The 22,220-nt window shown below is 34.5% G+C and overlaps 2 long non-coding RNA genes across 2 annotated transcripts in view; both read left to right on the forward strand.

Moving 5' to 3' along the window:
• The window catches only part of LOC141622676 (uncharacterized), a 52,678-nt gene extending 33,258 nt beyond the window's left edge, over positions 1-19,420 (forward strand). The window contains exon 3 of the long non-coding RNA XR_012533062.1: positions 19,157-19,420. This is a non-coding gene — a long non-coding RNA (uncharacterized LOC141622676). The remainder of the gene's footprint in view (positions 1-19,156) is intronic.
• Positions 19,421-19,739: 319 nt separating this feature from the next.
• LOC141622677 (uncharacterized) lies at positions 19,740-20,444 on the forward strand. Its single transcript, XR_012533063.1, has 3 exons — positions 19,740-19,869; positions 19,959-20,028; positions 20,358-20,444. It is a non-coding gene; the product is annotated as an uncharacterized LOC141622677 (long non-coding RNA).
• Positions 20,445-22,220: the final 1,776 nt, after the last annotated feature.

Consider the following 22,220-nt stretch of genomic DNA (forward strand, 5'->3'; position numbering starts at 1 on the left):
TTTTTGATATTGGATACAGAGAAAGCCGGATGAAAGGGCGCAGCTTTGGGAGCATCGGTTTCGCCAGGCATGGTGAAAGAAGAGAAGAGGAGATTGTAGGAAAGAAAGAAGAAGATGGAGATTTAGAGGATCGTAGAAGCTGATACCATATTAGAGATTGAATGGTTGACTATTCTCATTAATCAAACGACCTATATATACAAAGCTATGATTATTTGTTACCTAAATACAAGGCCCTAATACAGGAAAGGATATTACACCTAATACTAATCAAATAATATCATAACAAATATGTGCAAGAGGATATTTACGAATATTCTATTCTAATAATTTACAATGGCGAAACTAGAAAAAACGAACTTTTATAATGTCATTGACTGCTTTTATCTCAACTAACATAACTAAGAAAATGACGAAGCTAACGAAATTGCTGACTTTATGGCTTCTATTGGGTATTCATGTCCAACTCTTTCGAAGTGGTTTGAAAGCCGGTGGTTTCAACTTACCTCTCTCATTCGAAAGGATGAGATAAGTTGGTCATATCCCAGAGGATCAATATAGTTTTCTTACCTTATAAAACAAAACTAAGAAAATGACGAAAATTAATGTACATTTGATAATATGGTTGGCAAAAATCACATCAGACTTGAAATTATCGCTTCAGTACAATGGATATGTGTTCCAAACTTCTCAAAAAAAAAAGGTTTTTAAAAGAGGAAATTACAAGAGAATAAATAGAGAAAGGTTATCTGTGATAATTATTACTAATATCTAAAAAATTACAACTCATGTAATGAGATCACATAAGTGAATTAATTTGAAAAGTATGGTAGTGATTAAGACGATGTTGTCAAATGGAGAGTGAAATAAGAGTGATGACATGAACAAGCGAAGTATAGAAGAACCATTCATAGACACGGGAGTTAAGAACTCCTTTGAAAATAGTTGTAAAAATAAGTCACTGACAGCCACATCTAAAATTGAGCAAAACAATTTCATCAGGTAGTGCAACTGTGCAAGTGATGTAAGTGAAATAGTCAGAGTCGCACACAAATACCAGTCTCACGCCAAAGGTGGTGAAGCATCACATAACCTATGTGTTCTTGGCTTTAAACCAAAAAATCTCATACAACTTGTTGAGGTCTCTTCCCATATGTGTGTGAGGGGCATTATCCCACATCGGTAGAATAATAGTGAAGAGGCTAGCTTATAAGTTAGTGGGCTACTCCTCCTATCACCAATTGGTTTTAGGATGGAACCTCACTTGCTTGTGGGCCAGTCTCATGCACCTAATTCTATAAGCCCGCTGCGGAGGACTCAACAAGTGGTATCAGAGCCGATGGTTCGGCTTGGGACCGCAAGGTGCGATGTGGTGATGGTGCTCGAGATGGCGCGGAGTAGCGTCGTGGTTGCGGAGTAGCACCACCGTTGGACTCTCTCCCTTGGTTGACCAGAGATGCGGAGTAGCATCGTGCGGAGTAGCCTGGTCGGCTCGACACGGGGTTGTGTCGGGTGCGGAGTAGCGCCAAGTGAGGGGGAGTTTCGGCACACACACATGTGAAAGGGGGAGATTGTTGAGGTCTCTTCCCATATGTGTGTGAGGGGCATTATCCCACATCGGTAGAATAATAGTGAAGAGGCTAGCTTATAAGTTAGTGGGCTACTCCTCCTATCACCAATTGGTTTTAGGATGGAACCTCACTTGCTTGTGGGCCAGTCTCATGCACCTAATTCTATAAGCCCGCTGCGGAGGACTCAACACAACTCTTTTGCTTAGCCATTGCAATCAATACAACAAAACAACCCTGCTCGTGTTATATAAAACTATTGTTCCCTTATTTTCTGACTATAAGGATATTAACATAAAGTAATATTTTATTTACTTACGTTATTATTTCTCCTATTTACCACTTGATGTTAATATTTCCGCAACTAGGAATGAACAATGATTGACGTTTACAGAAATTACGGGAAAAATTCCTCACAACATATACGTAAGAAATACCATAAGCGTGGAATGTCATGCTACTAAACCTTAAATGTCTAAACAAAAAGACTAACTTTTGTCTTTACTAATCCGCTTAAGCAAAATATTTTCTCAAAATTCATGGCGGGTTGTTAGGCTATCCGAGAATGAAAAAAAAAACAATTTAACTTATGGCATATGGAGGACTAACATGGTTACTATGAGGAGATGGAAGGAGACATATGAGGGAGAGGGGGAATTGAAGGGGGGGGAGTAGGGTGATGAGCAGGAGGAATGATAGAGAGAGTAAGGACGGCGGAGAAAAGGGAAGGAAGTGGAGGGGAAAAGAGGCAGTAGAAAGAGGAGGCAACAAGTGGAAAAAAAAAATTAAGAAGTAGGACAATAACAAGGAGGAGTAGGCGGCGAAGGGGAGGAGAAGCAAGGAAGCGAAGAACAAGAAAAATGGGAGAAAGGGGAAGGAAATGGGGAAGTTGAAGGGGGCAAACAAAAGGGTTGAGGAATAAGGTATTTCCTTTGTGAGGATTTCATGTGCTTTTAAAGGATATATTTGAGCGAGTGTGAGAGTCAATGGAGGATGTTATGAAGTTGGGTATGAGTGTTTGAAGTTCATGGTAAAAAAGAAAAAACAAAGTGATTTTCACGTATGACAAATGAAGGGTTGAAATGGTTAATAAGAGGACTATTTACTTGTAATAAGGGAGATGAGCAAGATGATTAGTGAGACTGAGGCATAAAGAGGTATAGATAATTGACAGATGGTTCAGGGCGGTTTTGGTTTTATATATTGTTGTGTTCTGATTTGTAATTGAGTTTGGCCCGCTATTATAAGGCGCCTTTTTAATCAATGTGATGTATTTATACTTAAATTTCTACGTTACATTTTTCCTTGGTTTTGTTTGTATGGTTTGGAGATTCTTATGGAGTCACAAACATGTTGACCTTGGCCTTTAAAAGATAAATGAAATTCATAAATGCCATAATATAACAATACTTCGTAACCAACGCCTTGCTTTGCTCGTTAGCATAACTCTTTTTTCCTTTGGTTTTGTCTTCAAAACTCATAATGTATCCAATTTTAACTTACATTTTAAGGTTATGTAGAACAAAATCAAAAGTCTATTTAACTGCAATTAATTAGTACATCGAAATGGTAGTGAGATAATAGTGTAAGAAAGGATAAGAAAGATAATAGGAAGATGAGGCGGAGGCACGTTAAGGAATAAGAGAAAGAAGGGGGATGAACGGAAAACGGGGGGTGGATAACAGGGAGAGAAATGAGAGAGGAGGGTAAGGAATAAAGAAGGGGCCAAAGGGTGAGGAGGCAACAACAAACATGAAGGGGAGAACGATAAAGAATTTGAAAGAGGGGAATGAGGAGGCGGGGAAGGATAAATTGAAGGAGGTTGGGGAGTATGCGAAGAGAGTTGGAGAAAGGGGAGGGGGTTAAGACGGTAGGGAGTAAGAATAAAGGCACCGAAAAAGTGAAATAGAAAAATGAGCAGAAATGGGAGGTGGCGCTGGTTGATATATTCAGGAGAAATGAGACGATTTCATTTGATGGTTTCATGCCATGAACGGCCCTTAATATTTCTTTAACAAATATTAGCGGTGAGCAATTAGAACCTACAAATCAAAGCAACACTAACAAAAAAAATCGTAAGTGTTGCTTTGATTTGTAGGTTTGATTATGTTATAATAAATAACTAGTATAGATCTCGCAATGAATTGTTAAAAAAAGTTTTGACAACTCTTTCGTACCCTTGAGTAGTGAGGAGGACTGCCCTCCTGGATTCCAAAGAGTTGTTAGAAATAAGGGGAAGAAACGAGGAGTCAGCCATCAATTGTTAAAAAACGAAGAATTACGGTGTTAGGAAAAAGATGGTGAAATCAAAGGCAAGAAACCAGCTTTTATTAAATGAGATTACTGAAGGAGTGGAGTTGGGATCAACTGATAGCATTGAGCCATGGTCTGAGGATGATTATGATTCTGATCCTGAAGTGGAAAGTCGAAAGTCAAGAGAATTTGGAGTATTGTTGGGATTCGGCGGGGGTAAAAAGCTTAGTATTGAGGAGCTATTAAACTAGAAGTGTACTAGATGAGATGTGTTGCTTGGAATATAAGGAGCATTAGGAGTCGGGGTAAATCTACACCTACTAAGAAATAGCTTCTGGTTCTTTTGTGGGTGGCTAATAATCTTAGACGAGTACGTGGTGTATGGGGGGACAAATGGAGTTTGATATCTGGTAGGTAAGGTGATTTGGAGAATCTTGTTTCAATTATCCTTGGTTTTTGTCTTTACAGTTATGAAATAGGAGGAGAGTTCTTGTCGAGTTGATTGGGTAAGATCATAGTGTAATGGCTTATTCTATTTTTTTGGGGATTTTAAGGAAATTCCGAGTCCTCTCGAAAATTACTACAGCAGCATGGAAGTCGAGTATGGAGGAGTCTTGACGACATTTATTACGAAAATTATCACAGCAATAAGGCACCCCATTTATGTTCTGGAACCTTTGGTCAAGTTTGTGTGGTGATTGATAGATGACTCGTTACTACCCGGGTGAGTTCGAGGAGGCTGTCTTGGAATGGTGTGACTTTCTTTTTGTGGGTGGTCATTTATGGGAGCAATGAAAGGAAGATAATTTCGAGAGGCTTGAAAAGAGGTGCTTTTACGAGTTGGAATGGGGTGCAAAGATTGGAAAGAACGGTTGCCATACGCTATGGAAGAATGACTACAACACTGAAAACCTTTTAGAACTTGGAAGGAAAAGAATAGGCTTTTGACATTTACAAAGTGGATTAAGGGTGAGATGAGAATGCTTGTAGTTGGTGTTTTTGTGTCTTATTGTGTTGGGTTGTTTTGCTTGTTTGGGACCCTACTCTCTGTAGGTCTCGGGTTTTATACCCTCTTTTTAATCAAAAAAAAAGATCTCGCAATGAATGCGCGGTATTTATAGAATTTTTTTTTTGTATTACTTATCCATGCTTAATTAACATCTCATTATTTTTTTATATTTCACATCATTATATTATTTTGATATGTGAAAAAAAAAATTGATTAAATTTTTAATTTTATCAACTTCTCAACTTGTTTTAATGATTTTATCTTTCCACGAATCTAATAATCTCAGTTTAAATTTTTGTTTTATAGAGAGCAAGTAATATGAATCAAATAACTCTAACAAAGTTTAACAATTTGTATTTGGACCTGTATTTTATTTTGATTAAAAATTGTTTTAATTTGATGAAAAGTGATATTTTAATGAAAAATTAATAGTTTAATGTTCATTTGTTTTTTTATTTAAGTAAAAAAAGATTAGTGTGAATTTTTTTCCTTATTTAAGTAAATGGAATTTGGAGGAAACCCTTTTGAGATTTCTTATATATGGGAAAGAATATGATTAAAGATAGATAGTAGAACACAAATTCTCATTATAGACGGACACTATCCGTCTATACGTATAGACGGATACCATTTCCCCTCACAAAATACCCATTTGCCATAAAGTGGGGAGCACATGGGGGTGTCCCACCTTGTCCCCCCTACCCATTTTATTAGATGTCTTTGCCCGTCTGTTTGTCCCACCCGTCTATACCAAGACCTATTGATAGTAGAATGTGTCTTAGGCGGGAAACTTAGGCGAGAAAATTTTAGCTTTATTAATCTTTTAGTATATAGGGGATTACGGAGTAACATTATCCTAAATTCATATTCAGGACATGAAAACTCAACTAATCATTGGCTCACTACCACCGCTATCACACAGTTAAACCTTTACATAAATATAACATCATAGATGCTCATATTAGAATAAGTGAAGCTATGGAACAAGGAACCAAATTGGGGTAAATACACACAAATAATCCCAATAAGCAAACATATAAACATACAATAGGTCTTGGTATAGACGGGTGGGGCGAACAGACGGGTAAAGACCTCTAATAAAATGGGTAGGGGGGACAAGGTGGGGCACCCCCATGTGCTTCCCACTTTATGGCAAATGGGTATTTTGTGAGGGAAAATGGTATCCGTCTATACGTATAGACGGATAGTGTCCGTCTATAATGAGAATTTGTGATTACTATCCGTCTATAATGAGAATTTGTGATAAACATAATGTGTCATATAGTACATTCAACGGAAATAAATAGGTGTTATATTTCACTCATTTTCACAAATTAGACACTAACATTAATACAACATAATATGAACGATAACATAACCCAATAAAACACCGTGCCCGTTAGGGCGCGGCCCAATGCCTAGTAATTTAATTTTTCCATTCAACCTATTAGTTTTTAACTGATTATCTTCTAACTTATCAGGTAAGTGTATTAATTGATTTGAATTTTTATATTTTATCTCTCATTATTCATTGTTTTGTGAATTTGGGAGTGTGATTCATCATATGAAACTATCGTATTCACTTTCAATTTTAATGAATATGATAATTTAGTGAATATGGTAAATTTAGTTTGATGCATATGTGTTATCTAGTCTGTATTTATCATATGTCACTATTATATTCACTCTGAGTTTAGTGAATATGATAGCTTAATTTAACGAATATGTGTTATTTATTATGATATTCACTATATTATACTATTATATATTAATTTTGAGTTTAGTGAATATGATAATGTAATTTGATGAATATGTATTATGTAGTATCGTATTCACCATATATATGACAATAATATATTCATTTGAGTTTAGTGAATATGATAATGTAATTTGATGACTATGTATTATAAAGTGTCGTATGACACTATTATATTTATTTTGAGTTCAGTGAATATCATAGTGTAATTTGATGAATATGGGTTATTTAATGCCATGTTCACTCTATGACCCTATTATATTCACTTTGAGTTAGTGAATAAGGTGGTTTAATTTGAAGAGACTATGAACGGTGAACCATAATACTTAATTTTTATTTTATTTAAAAACTCTATAAATTTGAGTACGACTAGATGAATACTATAAATTTGAAAAATTTAATAGGAATTTAAAGTTGATAAATCGAAACGTGCATGTGTCTGGTAGTTAATCATGTATTAGGTAGTTAATTTTTATCTTTTATTTTTTATTTTTTTATTTTCCTATAACTCTTATGGGAGTATCTTGCTCCCTACGGAGCACTGAGCAGGACATAATTTACATGCCTTCTCCTCCCACTTTCTCTCTCTTTTTACTTTCTCACTGCTGATTAATTAAAGTTACTTCCTCCATTTTTATTTGATGTTCCCATTTGCAAATGGCTCAACAACCAAGGTGAGTTGATTAGCATCAACATGGGCTGTTTAATTAGCCAAAAAATCAGATTTGTAAACAAGTGGGGTAAGAATTAAACTTCCCACTAATTTGCATTGGAAGTAAGAAATGTATAAAAAAATGGAGAGCAAGTACACTACTCTTCCCGAATTTTTACAAAAAGGGGGGGGGGGGGGGATTTTCACATAAAACTTCAAATTTCCCACCAAATTACATCCCATCACAAAAATTAGATTACAAGTAGGGAATAAGCTTACATCAAACTGATTACCATTACATTTCTCAAAACATAAACCAAATTACACCCGAAACATTTTACACAACTCAAAAACAATAAACAAAAAACTGAAATTACACAATTCAAAACTATTGTTACAATGAAGAAACCAAATTTGACAGACGATGAGAGGCATAGAATCGCGTGCCTTCTGTTTGAGAGCTGCAAAAACAATAAACCAGAACACGGTAAGATGAATGAAGTTTCTGCCATGTTCAATGTGTCAAGGAGATGTATCAACAAAATCTGGACAGCGGCTAAAAACCAGAGGCAAGACAATGTGCCTATTAATGTGAGGAGTAAAATAAGAGGAAAGAAGGGAAAATAAAGAATACCTTGTCCAATTGAGGCTATCATGGCACTTGATGTGTCAAAGAGAACAACATTGAAGAGATTAGGTAAGGCAATAGGACATGCACCATCAACATGTCATAGATGGGTAAAAGAAGGTCTTATTAAGTCTCATACAAATTCAATACATCCAGCATTGAGTCAAGAGCATAAAATCATCAGGTTGCACTTTGTCATTGGTAAATTAGTGTTTGATAGGATATTGAGGTGTGCCATGTTCAAGGATATGAGCCATATCATTCATATTGATGAAAAGTGGTTTTATATGACCAAACCAAAATGTCGATACTACATTGGCAGCAATGAAGCTCTTCCTTACAGAAGTTGTAAAAGCAAGAGGTACATAACAAAAATTATGTTCTTAGTTGTTGTTTCAAGGCCAACATACAAAGAGAATGGAGAAGTTTTGTTTGATGGGAAGCTGGGTATATGGCCCTTTACTTCTTTGATTTTGGTGACAAGTCAACATTATCAACGACTTCCCTTGGGAGAAATTCATCAGTACCTTCAAAAGCAAAAGAGAAAACAATTCGGTTAAGATAAGATGAAATTTTTTTACAAGTACAAAATCAGGAAAATGGATTCAGAGAAAACAATACAGAATAAAACACTAATTTTACAAGTACAAACAGCAACACAAAATTAAAAGACGAGTTTAAGAATTAACCTTTATTTTTATCCTTTTTTTCGCTGCCTTTCTACGACTTTCCGACAAAACGCATTGAACTTCTTAGTACTTGGTGACAAATCACCAGATCTACCAGTTTTTAGGAAAATTATCCCTTTATCAAAACATGGATTAAAATCATCAACATATTTACCAACTTTCTCCCTATAATCAGAGACATCGTCAATAACAGAATCAGGAACAATGGTATTTGACTCAACACAAAACGCAGAAGTAGCCTCAGTATCATCGTCAACATCAGATTCAAGAAATGAGCCATAATCGGAGTAGGTATCAGGTGCAACATGCCCAAAACCGGGTATAAATAACAGATGATCAAGAGATTCATGGTAAGAGCGTGGTTTCATCGAAGAGGATTGAGATTCACGGTGAATATGAGGCTTATTTAATGACATAATCGCAAAATAAGGAGACAAAGGTTGATGTTTTGATGGATTAGATGATGAATAATGAAGAAAAGGAGATCGTTGATCTAGAGAGTGGTAGACAGAAGAAGGGGGAAAGGAACGACGGAGAAGGAGATGTTAGATCTAGGGTTTTCTTTTGGAAAACTCTAGAAATAGAGACGGTTGAAGATAAATGAGGGAGTAAATGAAGAACATAGGAGTATTGGTGGGAAATTTGGTGGGAAATAAAGAAAATGGAGGGGGTAATTAGACCAGATAAGTTAGTGTGTAACTAGTTTAGATCCCGCGCAATGCGCGGTATTTATAGAGGTTTCACATTTTAATGTATTATTAGTATAGACCTCGTGCAATTTATGCACAATATATATGAATTTTACTTTTTAGTTTATAACTTGAAAATTCATTAATTTTTGATAATTCATTAATTTTTTATGCGTTCGTCATCTGTATATTTTGATTTGAAAAAAAAACTCAATATTGAAAAAGTAATCAAGAGAAGAATTAAGTAGGGTTAGAAATGTCTATGTTAATGTGATCATTTTTCATAATCATTTTATTTTAAAACATTTTATTTATTTTGTAATTTTGATCCGCAATTTCTTATATTTTCATAGAAAATCAATGAATTTTTTTATTATAAAACCCGTGGAGGCAAATCTTGCAGATTGTGAGCATTTCAATTTATAAATATATTCAATTAAAAGATTATATCCATTTATAGTTCAAGATTACACCTATAGAATAGACTATAATAATAACCCAATTTTAGATTCTAATATTTTAGGTGGGAAAATTTAGAGTTTCACCTATTCTTTTAATTAGTAGATAGGGGATTTGAAGATATTTTTTGTAGATATATTATCTGACATGCAATATTTGGTATGATTGACGCTATATTTTTTTGGCAATGATTTTATATATTTCGATTAGTGAAAGATATATTTCGATATTTGTAATATATGAACACAAATTTTTGGAAATGATCTGACTGACGGTATATATTCTTTTTGGGGCAAAATAATATATGCAATTAAATAATCATCCTTGGCAAGATAATAAGTTTTTTACGTTCTATAATATTTTCACGTTCTATCAAATAATAACTTATTATCTTGCCAAAGATAATAATATATGCAATTAAATAATATATGCAATCAAATAATAATAAGTTTTTTTACGTTATATCAAATAATAACTTATTATCTTGCCAAAGATAATAATATATGCAATCAAATAATATATGAAATCAAATATTTTCAATAATCTGGCAATATTTTTTTTACGCTATTCAGCACTTGGTGGAATAGATGGTTAATAACAATATTTTTTGGGAGTCATTTTTTATATTAGTCTAAGCCCATAATAGAATGCAAAAAAAATAAAGCCCAATTAAAAGATAAAATTTTATGCGGGAAAAAAAGTAGATTGGCCTATTCATTTAGTAAATAGGGAATGTAGATTAGATGAGTTAAACAATGGTATTTAGTGTAAATATGTTGATGAATCAAAGACCATTTGGTCATTTTTTAGGCCCAAAAAGAGAAACAAATGAAATGGGAACATTATAGTGGGATGACCCAAAAAGGAAAATGGGAACACTAAAGGAGAATGGAGGAAGTAATATATATGGTCTGTTCTGAGTAAGCCACCAACTACATTACTTTCGCATTGGTGTTATTGTTAAAGTTCGTAACTCGTACCTAAACTATTTTGTATACAACCAAACAACTATTATTATCTATACCCATTGAAACTAGCTAGAAAGCACACATTACAAGATCGTATAAATGCTCCAACAAGAACATCAAGAACAACAACAAAAAAAAAGTCGTAGAATCATATTATGATTTTTTTATTCAGGGTTAAACAAACAAAATCGCAAGGTCGTAAGTTATTTTTATGTTATACTCCGTATATATTGCCACCATATTAAATTAGCTAATAATATTAGTTTATTTTATTGTTTTTGTGCCTTGTAACTTTGCAAGTATGCATCAAGTCATTTTCTAAGAAAAAATAGCAATTTTGTAATTATAAATTTTGTACCCCTTTTATTTTATTTTGATTAAAAGATTATAATTATAATTTAGAATGTAATGAAAAAAATCATGCTTTAAAAAAAAATAGTTAATGGAAAATTTTATTTCCTTCCTTATATAAGTAGTTGGAGTTTGGAGGAAAAACATTTTTTCTTCTCTTAATTTAAGAACGATATTTGTTTTAATTGACTAATTCGTAAGGAGAATTGAAATTTCATATTCACGGTAAATTAATCAAGATTAGTAATTGAAACTGTCTTACAATGATCAATTGTTATTGAGTGTGGATATATATGTTTGGCACTAAGACCTTTTAAATCATTTGATAAACCGAAAGACATTAACTTTATCACTTAATTTGCATTAGTTATTCATTTTAGTTCATTAGAAAATTAATTCTAACCCACCTTTTAGATATTACGGTCTTTAATTACATTAGAGATCGACTTTTCCTACATTATTATTTACATAAATTCCAACCTGCAACTGTTTAGTGTTTGAATTTAAGTGATAATAAATTGTTAATTTGAGGGATACGACTTTCGCCTGTTGGTGAGCCGAAGTCGTATGCTCCCAAAAATAAGTAATAAAGTCCTATTACCTTAACTATATAGTAGAGGTAAGTCGGGTGTCGAGTCCACAGGGAAGACGATGTAATTAATGTGTAGAAAGTAAAGAGTACAAGTAACAATAATAGGGGGCTTTTGTTGATTGAATAAGTTAATGACTAATAAGACAAAGTAATAAAGATGATTAATTCAGATGATTAAAGGTCTTGGGTCAACAAACATCCACTATCAACAAACTAATTGGTCTTCGATTGTCTTTAATTCAATTACTCTCAAGTACTTTATTGTGGAAATACAAGTTTCTCCTTCCTCTTAAGTTTAGTCAACTAACTCGAAACGCGATATTAGAAGACCCTAATTATTGAATAATCTAAGCCAAGCGTCTAGATTTAATCCAACAACAGCATTAACAATCCAAGGAAGCAATAAAGATAACGATCTTTAACACACGCGGTTAACGATTCGAATTATATGTCTAGTCTCTACTTCGTCCTAATAACGATGAAACGCATACAAATTATTAGGGTAAAGTTTGCTACTTTAGTCTAGATTAATTGAACAATTACGGATTCAATTTCTAAACATGCAATAGATTAAAGTGAACAATTACCAATTGATCAGATTAGTAAAAAGAAACAATAATCATAAAATACGAGCAAGAGACATAAACAATACTTGAGAAATAAAAGAAAGAAAGGCACAATCTCACAATTAATTAGTCGATAGCTTCAATTGTTGATCCAAGAAAGGGAGGATTAGTTCCTCATAATTTCTAAGCAAAAGCAATTAGGGTTCAAGAGAGTTTTTCCCAAATTACACTTATTGAATGAATAGTATATTGAATTAGAACTTGATACTTAACCTAATAATAATAAAAATAATAAAGTAAGTAGCTGAAAGTTGGAAACAAAGGAAATAAAACACGAGTACAGCTGAGACACGCGACCCGCGCCTGGACACGCGACCCGCGCCACTTTCTGGTCCAGAAACGCTAAATCTTGCTTCTTACGTATTGCTTCATTATGTTGGGCCATAATGGGACAACCCATGTGTATATGTTGGCCATTAAACACCTCTTCGGCCTGATTCACAAATTTGCACATCATGGGCTTCAACTTCTTCTTATTCTTTCCTTTAATATTTATCTAAGCCCAATATTTTGTCTAATTATTCCTCTAAAACTCCACTTATTTCACCATTAGTCGCTCAAATCGACATTCATATACCGTACAAAATCCGTCTTATCAAACTTCCCCACACTTAGATCTTTACTCGTCCTCGAGTAAACTCAAAGGACTCAATGGTAGCTCATACCAACACCGATCCACAGAAGCACAAGGAAACTAATAAGATTTACCATGAAACTCGGATTCCGTAAAGAGAGAGTAATTAACATCGGAAGAATTTTTTTGTTTACCTAAATCTGTCATTTTGCCTAGAGCGCCCGCCCTTGCGGGTTTTCACTCTAGCTTATCATTTTTTTCACCTCACTCTACTCTCAGTGGCACGCAACTCGATTCTTCATTTTATCCGGAGCGCCCTTTCGGGTTTTCACTTCGTCCTCGGCCACATCCCAATCTTGCCTAGGCGCCCTGTCGGGTTTTCACCTAGCCGGGATTCATTCTTTTTCTTTTATTTTTTCAATTCTTTCATTTTTTTCTTTCTTTTTTTCAATTTTTTTTTTTTGCTTTTTTTTTTTTGAAATAAAAGCACACAATACAAGGATAAATGACTACAAATCGGAACGATTTTCCCTCCCCACACTTGAATGAAACATTGTCCTCAATGTTGCAAGGACACAATAAAGAGGAAAAGAAACAAACCTCAGCAGAGAAAACTCCAGACGACCAAATAGATATATCAAGCCTCAACATCGCATGTAATAGAGCAATCCACGCACCACACCTCTTCCCCACACTTGGCCATTAGCATATTCCATAAAACACAATCACACAAGGCCAACAAAGACAAAAGTAACCAAAGAAGACTAGCGCCCCTTATTACTTCGATCTCACCTTAACCACTATCCTACCCAACCAACCTTCTATGTCTCCCTTCTTATGTCGCCAACACCAGAAATCAAGGCAGTTCCGATTGTTTTTTCCTTTTTTTTGGATTTTCGTTTTTTTTTTCAATTTTTTTTTTTTTCCAATTTTTTTTTGCAAAAAATGCACACACAAATCTATGGGTTGCCTCCCAGAAGCGCTGTTGTTTTACGTCGTTGGCTCGACATCTCGCGGAGTGGTAAACCACCCGACTTAAGTAAGAGTCTAGACATTTACCTTACCAATGGAACGGGGTGAGCACTACTTGATTTGATATATATGACTTGTGTTGCTTTACCGGAGCCCTTCCGGCGAATTAGTTTATCAAACCAAGTCTTACCCTTCCTTTTACCAACCTCAGCATCTTTAAGATTCTCCCATAGAAGGATACACCTTTTCTTCTCTCTAGGTGGGGAGTCCTGCAAAATCTCACAATCTTTGCTCGGAAGTGGTGGCTTCCGGCTTCTCATAGTAGTATGGTTAGTAGCAATAGCACAAAGAGAATAAACCGCAGAGCTAGTCAAATTAGGTGGATTAATTTCAAATTTAACCACCCTCCCATTAAACTCCATAGTCAAGGAACCATTAGGAACATCAATTCGGGTTCCTGCGGTCTTTAAGAATGGTCGACCCAATAAAATTGGGACTCCATCGACCTCCTGTGCCATATCCAAAACATAGAAATCAGCAGGAAAAACCAGCTGATCTACCTTAACCATTACATTCTCTACTACTCCCCTAGGGTGAACACTAGACCTATTAGCAAGTTGGACTACCACCCTAGTACTCTTTAAAGGACCAAGCTTAAGAGACTCATAAACATGGAAGGGAATGACATTTATCGACGCTCCTAGATCTAACATGGCTCTTTCAAACCGTGTATCACCTATAGTGCAAGGTATAGTAAAGACACCCGGATCACTACACTTAGGAGGAGTCTTACTATTAAACAAAGCTGACACAAATTCACTAGCTTTACCCTTTGGCCTTTTCAAACTACGTTCCTTTTGATTTCTTTTAATTGTACAGCGTTCTTTTAAAAACTTTGCATACCTAGGAACACTCTTAATCAAATCAAGTAAAGGAATATTTACCTCGCATTTACGAAAGGTTTCGTAAATATCAGTGTCAGGCTCCTTCTTCCTTGTGTCCTTCAAAGCCTCGGGAAAAGGTGGCAGTGGCTCATATGAAGGCATGGATGGTGTCACCTCCTTTGAATTAGATGCATCTTCTTCTCCTCCATCTTTCAGTAGCTTATCTTCTTCCACCACTAACTCCTCTTCTTCTTGAATAGTCACCACCTTAGGCTTAGCTTTTGGCTTTTCAATCTCCACCAATTGTCTACCATTTCTCAATGACACAGCACTCACATTCTCTCTAGGATTGAAGTATGCGAGATGGTAAAGCACCGATTGTTTAGCTTCCAACCGATTGACCGCAGAGCAATTGACTAACTTGATTCTCAAGATTCTTGAAATTCTGCTTATTTTCTGCTCTATCTTGAGTGACACTAATGGTAAGAGCCCGAATCATGTCCTCAGTAGACATTGATGAGCTCGGTGTAGCTTGTGGTGGTGCCTGAGGTACGGAGGGTTGCTCTTGTGGTCGCATAATAAACTGACCTCTAGGAGGGCCAGATGATGGGTTAGCTTGAGAATTTCCCCAACGGAAGTTGGGATGAGCTTTCCATCCTTCATTATAAGTATTAGAGTATGGATCCCATTTCTTGTTTGGAATACTCTCCCATACACCATTCACCGTCTGAGAATCACCCTCTTGCATTTGAGGGCACAAATCGCTAGGATGACCCTTAGTAGATCATATACCACAAATAACAGCCATTTGTCTGCCAGATAACATATCACGGAGTGTGGAAGCAATATTATCAACCTTTTCCTCTAAGCCAAGATTAACACCCATAGCACTCACCCCTCTCCGTGAAGGTCTTCTCTCAAACTGTCTAGAGGTCTCAGCTAGCTCTGTGATAACCTCCCAAGCTTCATCTGGATTCTTGTTGGCTATATTTCCTCCACAAGCAGAATGAATCATACGGCGGTCATCTTGGTTCAGTCCACCACAAAAGTACATTATGAGATCATGTTCGGAGTAACCATGGTAGGGGCAACTGGCACATAACTGCTTAAACTTTTCAAGGTACTCGTACAAAGTTTCTCCGTCTTGCTGCTCAATATTACTTATGGCTCTTTTCAGTTGAGCTGATCGAGAAGGCGGAAAATACTTCTCCAAGAATGCTTTCTTCATACCTATCCAAGTAGTGATACTCGCCGGTGGTAGATAGTTTATTAACCAGTCTCTCGCATTGCCTTTCAAGGAGAAAGGAAAGGCTCTCAATTTTAATTGCTCATCTGTGACATCAACTGGCTTCATACCGGTGCACACAATATGAAAGTCCGAAAGATGCTTATTCGGATCCTCAATACTCGTCCCACTGAAACTTGGTAATTGATGTATCAGCCCAGATTTCAGTTCAAAGGTAACTCCATCATCCAACGCTGGAAAAGTAATACATAATGGCTGAACAGCAAGATTTGGAGTTGTGAGCTCCTTTAATGTACGGGTCTCTCGGGCCATATTCTCAGTGGTAATAGAAATTTCCGACGTATCTGAATCAGAGTGTATATCCTTCTCGGAATCTGGGTGCTCAAAAACAACTAACTGGCTCCCACTGATATGTCTCAACCTGAAAAGTGTCCGTTCAATCTCTGAGTTGTAAGGCTCGAGTGGATGGTTAGTAGAACGAGTATTATGCATAAACAAAACTAAAACAAAACTAAGACTCTATACTACAAAACACAAAAAATAACTATTGCCTTCCCCGGCAACGACGCCAAAATTTGGTGAGCCGAAGTCGTATGCTCCCAAAAATAAGTAATAAAGTCCTATTACCTTAACTATATAGTAGAGGTAAGTCGGGTGTCGAGTCCACAGGGAAGACGATGTAATTAATGTGTAGAAAGTAAAGAGTACAAGTAACAATAATAGGGGGGCTTTTGTTGATTGAATAAGTTAATGACTAATAAGACAAAGTAATAAAGATGATTAATTCAGATGATTAAAGGTCTTGGGTCAACAAACATCCACTATCAACAAACTAATTGGTCTTCGATTGTCTTTAATTCAATTACTCTCAAGTACTTTATTGTGGAAATACAAGTTTCTCCTTCCTCTTAAGTTTAGTCAACTAACTCGAAACGCGATATTAGAAGACCCTAATTATTGAATAATCTAAGCCAAGCGTATAGATTTAATCCAACAACAGCATTAACAATCCAAGGAAGCAATAAAGATAACGATCTTTAACACACGCGGTTAACGATTCGAATTATATGTCTAGTCTCTACTTCGTCCTAATAACGATGAAACGCATACAAATTATTAGGGTAAAGTTTGCTACTTTAGTCTAGATTAATTGAACAATTACGGATTCAATTTCTAAACATGCAATAGATTAAAGTGAACAATTACCAATTGATCAGATTAGTAAAAAGAAACAATAATCATAAAATACGAGCAAGAGACATAAACAATACTTGAGAAATAAAAGAAAGAAAGGCACAATCTCACAATTAATTAGTCGATAGCTTCAATTGTTGATCCAAGAAAGGGAGGATTAGTTCCTCATAATTTCTAAGCAAAAGCAATTAGGGTTCAAGAGAGTTTTTCCCAAATTACACTTATTGAATGAATAGTATATTGAATTAGAACTTGATACTTAACCTAATAATAATAAAAATAATAAAGTAAGTAGCTGAAAGTTGGAAACAAAGGAAATAAAACACGAGTACAGCTGAGACACGCGACCCGCGCCTGGACACGCGACCCGCGCCACTTTCTGGTCCAGAAACGCTAAATCTTGCTTCTTACGTATTGCTTCATTATGTTGGGCCATAATGGGACAACCCATGTGTATATGTTGGCCATTAAACACCTCTTCGGCCTGATTCACAAATTTGCACATCATGGGCTTCAACTTCTTCTTATTCTTTCCTTTAATATTTATCTAAGCCCAATATTTTGTCTAATTATTCCTCTAAAACTCCACTTATTTCACCATTAGTCGCTCAAATCGACATTCATATACCGTACAAAATCCGTCTTATCACCTGTCAACAGACAAACCCAAATATCGGTTTTGCACATCACTCCAAAAGCTAACCTCAAATGGTTTATCAGGAGACTTTCTTTGACCACTTTCCTATCCTTGGATCATGGAAACTACCTTTTTTGAGTGCTTATCAAACACAGGTGCTCCCAATTATCCATCTAAGATATATTCTCTAATAATAACATCAATGTATAAACAACAAATGAAACTTACGCCACGAAACCCCTTGTGAGTTGATTGAAAGGTCCCTTTGGTTTACCATAATTGTCAAAAAATAGTGCGTTGTGAATTGACTTGACGGATTGCCCATGATAGGTAGGATCGGTCGACATGGAAGTTGTTTGCATACAAGAGATTGGATGATTACCGAATTCGTTGTAAAGTTTGATGATCATGTTTATAGCCAAGTCATAATGCTACACACGTTCATTCATTTCGATCAGTCGATCAAAAAAGCACACCTTAACACCTATTTCAGATTTGGGGATTGGAGTCTGTAGTGCATCTTTGGAGAGTTCAGGAATAAATTCACTAACTGATAAAATAAAAATCTCATTTTGGTCTTTCTTGATGATGAATCCAGTACTTAGATGTTAAAAAATGTATTCTTTTTATTATACATAATAATGTTACTACAAACTTTTCTTACTCCATAATCTAATGAGATTTCAAAGAACAAAAATAAAATTAGATTGTTATACATGAAAGTGGCGCAACAAATATAGCAATGTAACAATATATATATACGGATACACCACACCAATTTATATTACATATACACATTTATTATTTTTCGTACCATTTTAACTTTTTTTTTGGGGTACGGTGGTATCATTATAACTTTAAACTAGTTCTATTACCCTTGAAATGTATATGATTAACTATGTTGTTACGTTGTTGGTGTTGTGCAAAGTCGTATTTGCGGTCGCACTGAGCCCGAACCCTGATAACAAAAGAGACTTGTAAGAAAAAGTTATTAATCAATACCTATATTGCCATAATATATCGTTAAAGTATACTTTCCACAATTTACTAAACTTTTTTCACGGATTATTAGTATTTTGCCACGATTTATTTGTATTTTATCACAATTAATGGTTTTTTTTGCAAGAAAGTTATACTCACTTGTATTCATCAATGTAGGGATGAAAAATGAGAAAATCTATTACAAAGATAGAACCTACAAACAAATCTAACAAAAGGATAAGCACCCTACGCTAAGTAACTACTACCAGCCACCTTTTTTTTTATAAGGAAAAAAAAACTAGGTTAAAAACATCCGAATGAGAACGGTAAAAAAAAAAAATCAAAAAATTTCCAATTATCAAGAAGTAAAGAGTCACTCCAAGAATAAAAAAGGGCGAGAAACATGCTTCTACTTGTTTTAATTGTAGATTACTGTTATTTTGTGTAACAAAAAAGAAGTAAGTGCTGACGTTATATTCGCTGATCGTCACCACAATGTTGTAATTCTCTCTACACTATTTGATGATGAGACTATTGTTGTCCGATTCTCTACCGATCTCCGGAAGTCGGGGACTTCAGTGACGGCTGTGAATCGTCATTATCAAGGGAGACTTATGGCTTCTTCGGGGACAATAAATAATCGAGAAGATCATCTCGAGTCTGATGACCTTATGTCATCAACGTCCAACATTTCTGAGGTATTATCATCTCTTGTTGTTTTGTGCGTTTTTTGTTGTTGTTGTTGTTGTTGTACACTAGCGAGAAAAAGAGTGGTAAGAAGTTAAATTAGTTTTATTTGTTTTGTGTATAATTTGCAAGATTTATAACTATTATTTTTTATATGGTTTATGTTTAAGTGAGGATATTCAGAAAAGGAAAAGGGAACGAAAGGTTTTCATTCCCTTAAATTTGTGTGTTTAGTGCATAACTTTTAAGTTTTAAGAGCTAAAATTATTACTCGTATTTTTGTGCTTTCGTATTCAATGCGAGTTACACGTTAATTTCAGTGGGGTATTGGTGGACCCTTTGTTGACAGATCGGGAAATGTTCTTGGCATGAATTTCTTTTCCAAGAAAGGTTACACGCCATTTATGCCGAGTAACATTCTAAGCAAATGTGTGATCCATTTGTTCGAAACAGGGTAATTTTTAACTTGTCTTATGTAATTTAAAATCAAATATATGAATAATATATAACATATGTGATGTATGTGGTAAAATTGTTTTACAGATGTGTAAACCGTCCATGGCTTGGCCTTAGAATAAGAATTCAAGAGCCCGAAGGAATTGCCGTCAAAGAGGTTTGGGAATTATATTGTATTTTTTTTTTTTCAAGATGATAATATTTTTTCTCTTTTCATAGGTGGTGGTTATTGTTAAATGTCGTTATTAATTTTGTATGAGTTATTGGGAGCAAACTTTAATCTGTTTGTTTAGTGAAAAAACAACTATTATATGTAGTGCAACTTTTTTACTAGTATTTGGATGAGTGAACTTTCATATATATGCCTTAGAATATTTTGTATTTCTTGTTGTGCCTTGAGAGTTAGGAGGGAATGTTCCTATTCATCTATCTTGGTTTTCAATTTGATCGTGTAATTTGTTTATGTTAAATTCATTTGATTTTCAGGTGACTAAAGGAACTTCCGCAGATATGGCGGGAATCTGCGTTGATGATCTTATAATATCATGCAATAAGACTTCTATCAAATCACCAGCTCAGGTGACTACTTTTTATAACGGCTTAATATTTTTAATTTTCGAATTTGTTTCATTTAAAATGCAATTTAAAAGAATATTATCTATATTAATGCAAAAGACAATGCTCAACACAGGATGTGCCACGTCATTCACCCAATTTTTCTTTTTCTTTTTTTTTTTTGGGAAATTCAGGTAATGGTAGGTCCCGTTTACGTGGAAAGAGTTTATTTCTTTAAATCGTCTCTGACAAACATGCGACAAATTATGTCATAGAAAATATTTTATGAAATAAATAGATAATCGGCAGAAGTAAAAGTAATTGCATATAAACGGAATGAATTAAAAATCGGAATAAATGAAAGTAATTACATATAATCGGAGTGAATTACATAGTTAATGAAATAAATAGATAATCGGCAGAACTAAAAGAAATTGCATATAAACGGAATGAATTACAAATCGAAATAAATGAAAGTAATTACATATAATCGGACTGAATTACATAGTTACTAATAAAATTACATAATTACATGAATAAATTACATTTACTTACGAGATTGAATAACAAATAATGTGAATATTTTACAGAAATTAATGAAATAATTCGTCTTTGCCTTTATGCTTGACGAATATAGGTGTTCATACCTCCAAGAAACTTGGTGATTACGAAAAATACGTAACAATCAATGTCAAATCCCCGAGAACCACTATCATGAAAATTTTCAATTTTTAGAATAATTTGCCTATGTTAAAGTTGATTATTAAATTATATTTCTTTTTTCGGGATGTAAAGTTTTTTATGTATGCAAATTTTATTTACAATAGTATATTACGTTATTTCCTCTTAAACCATTTCATGTGAAGACGTATTTGAAACAAGTGTAAACATTAATTATGTAGATCGCTGATTTAGACCAACTAGATCATTACAATAGAAATGCAAAAAAAAAAATGCATCCAAAAACATTATTACCGGCCCAAATACATACCCGTGCAATTTTGCACGGGTTTAAAACTAGTTGGTTTTAGTTTGCTAAGAAACTGTGTAGTTATATATGTCTATACTCTATACCCTTACATACTTAATAACCCTCAACAAACGGGTATCATGAACAAAATCCAAAAATGTGATTGATTTTATTTTTCTAACAAAAAAATAAACGGGTATCATGAACAAAATCCAAAAACTTTGGGATTTGGAGTATCATATGTATAATCTTAATCTTGATTTTATTTTTCTAACAAAAAATATTTATTAATCAAACACTCATTTATTCTCATTTGAATACGTTAACGGGAATTGTTTTTGGTCATGCGGAGTACATAATTGCTTAAGAATCATGTACTATATTCCATTATATTGTGAAATTTATCACACATTATTTTAATATCCGTGCAATGCACGGGCATGAAAACTAGTCACTACTATCAGGAAGTCTAATCTTCAGTGTACTCTGAATCTTAGAAGCAAACAAAGCTGGGGGTGTAGATATTATTATTATTATTATTATTGTCTTAGATTTATTTTTAAGTACCTAATTAATTCGACCTAAAAGAATTTTTTCGAAATAGAAATTTCTATATAATAGTAATGAAGGGTAAAACTTTTATGCTAAAAATACAAATTAAATAATTCATCGGTGATAGACTAGACAATTACTAATACCAACCTCGAAATTTTTTTCACCAATGATTTAATATAATTGATTTTTTTTTTTCAACTTAAGAATATACTTTCACAAATAATCCTAATGGGGCTTTCCAACTAGTTGTAAGGTGATTTGATTAAACT

This window comes from Silene latifolia, chromosome X, assembly GCF_048544455.1.
Source record: "Silene latifolia isolate original U9 population chromosome X, ASM4854445v1, whole genome shotgun sequence".
Classification (NCBI taxonomy): Eukaryota; Viridiplantae; Streptophyta; class Magnoliopsida; order Caryophyllales; family Caryophyllaceae; genus Silene; species Silene latifolia.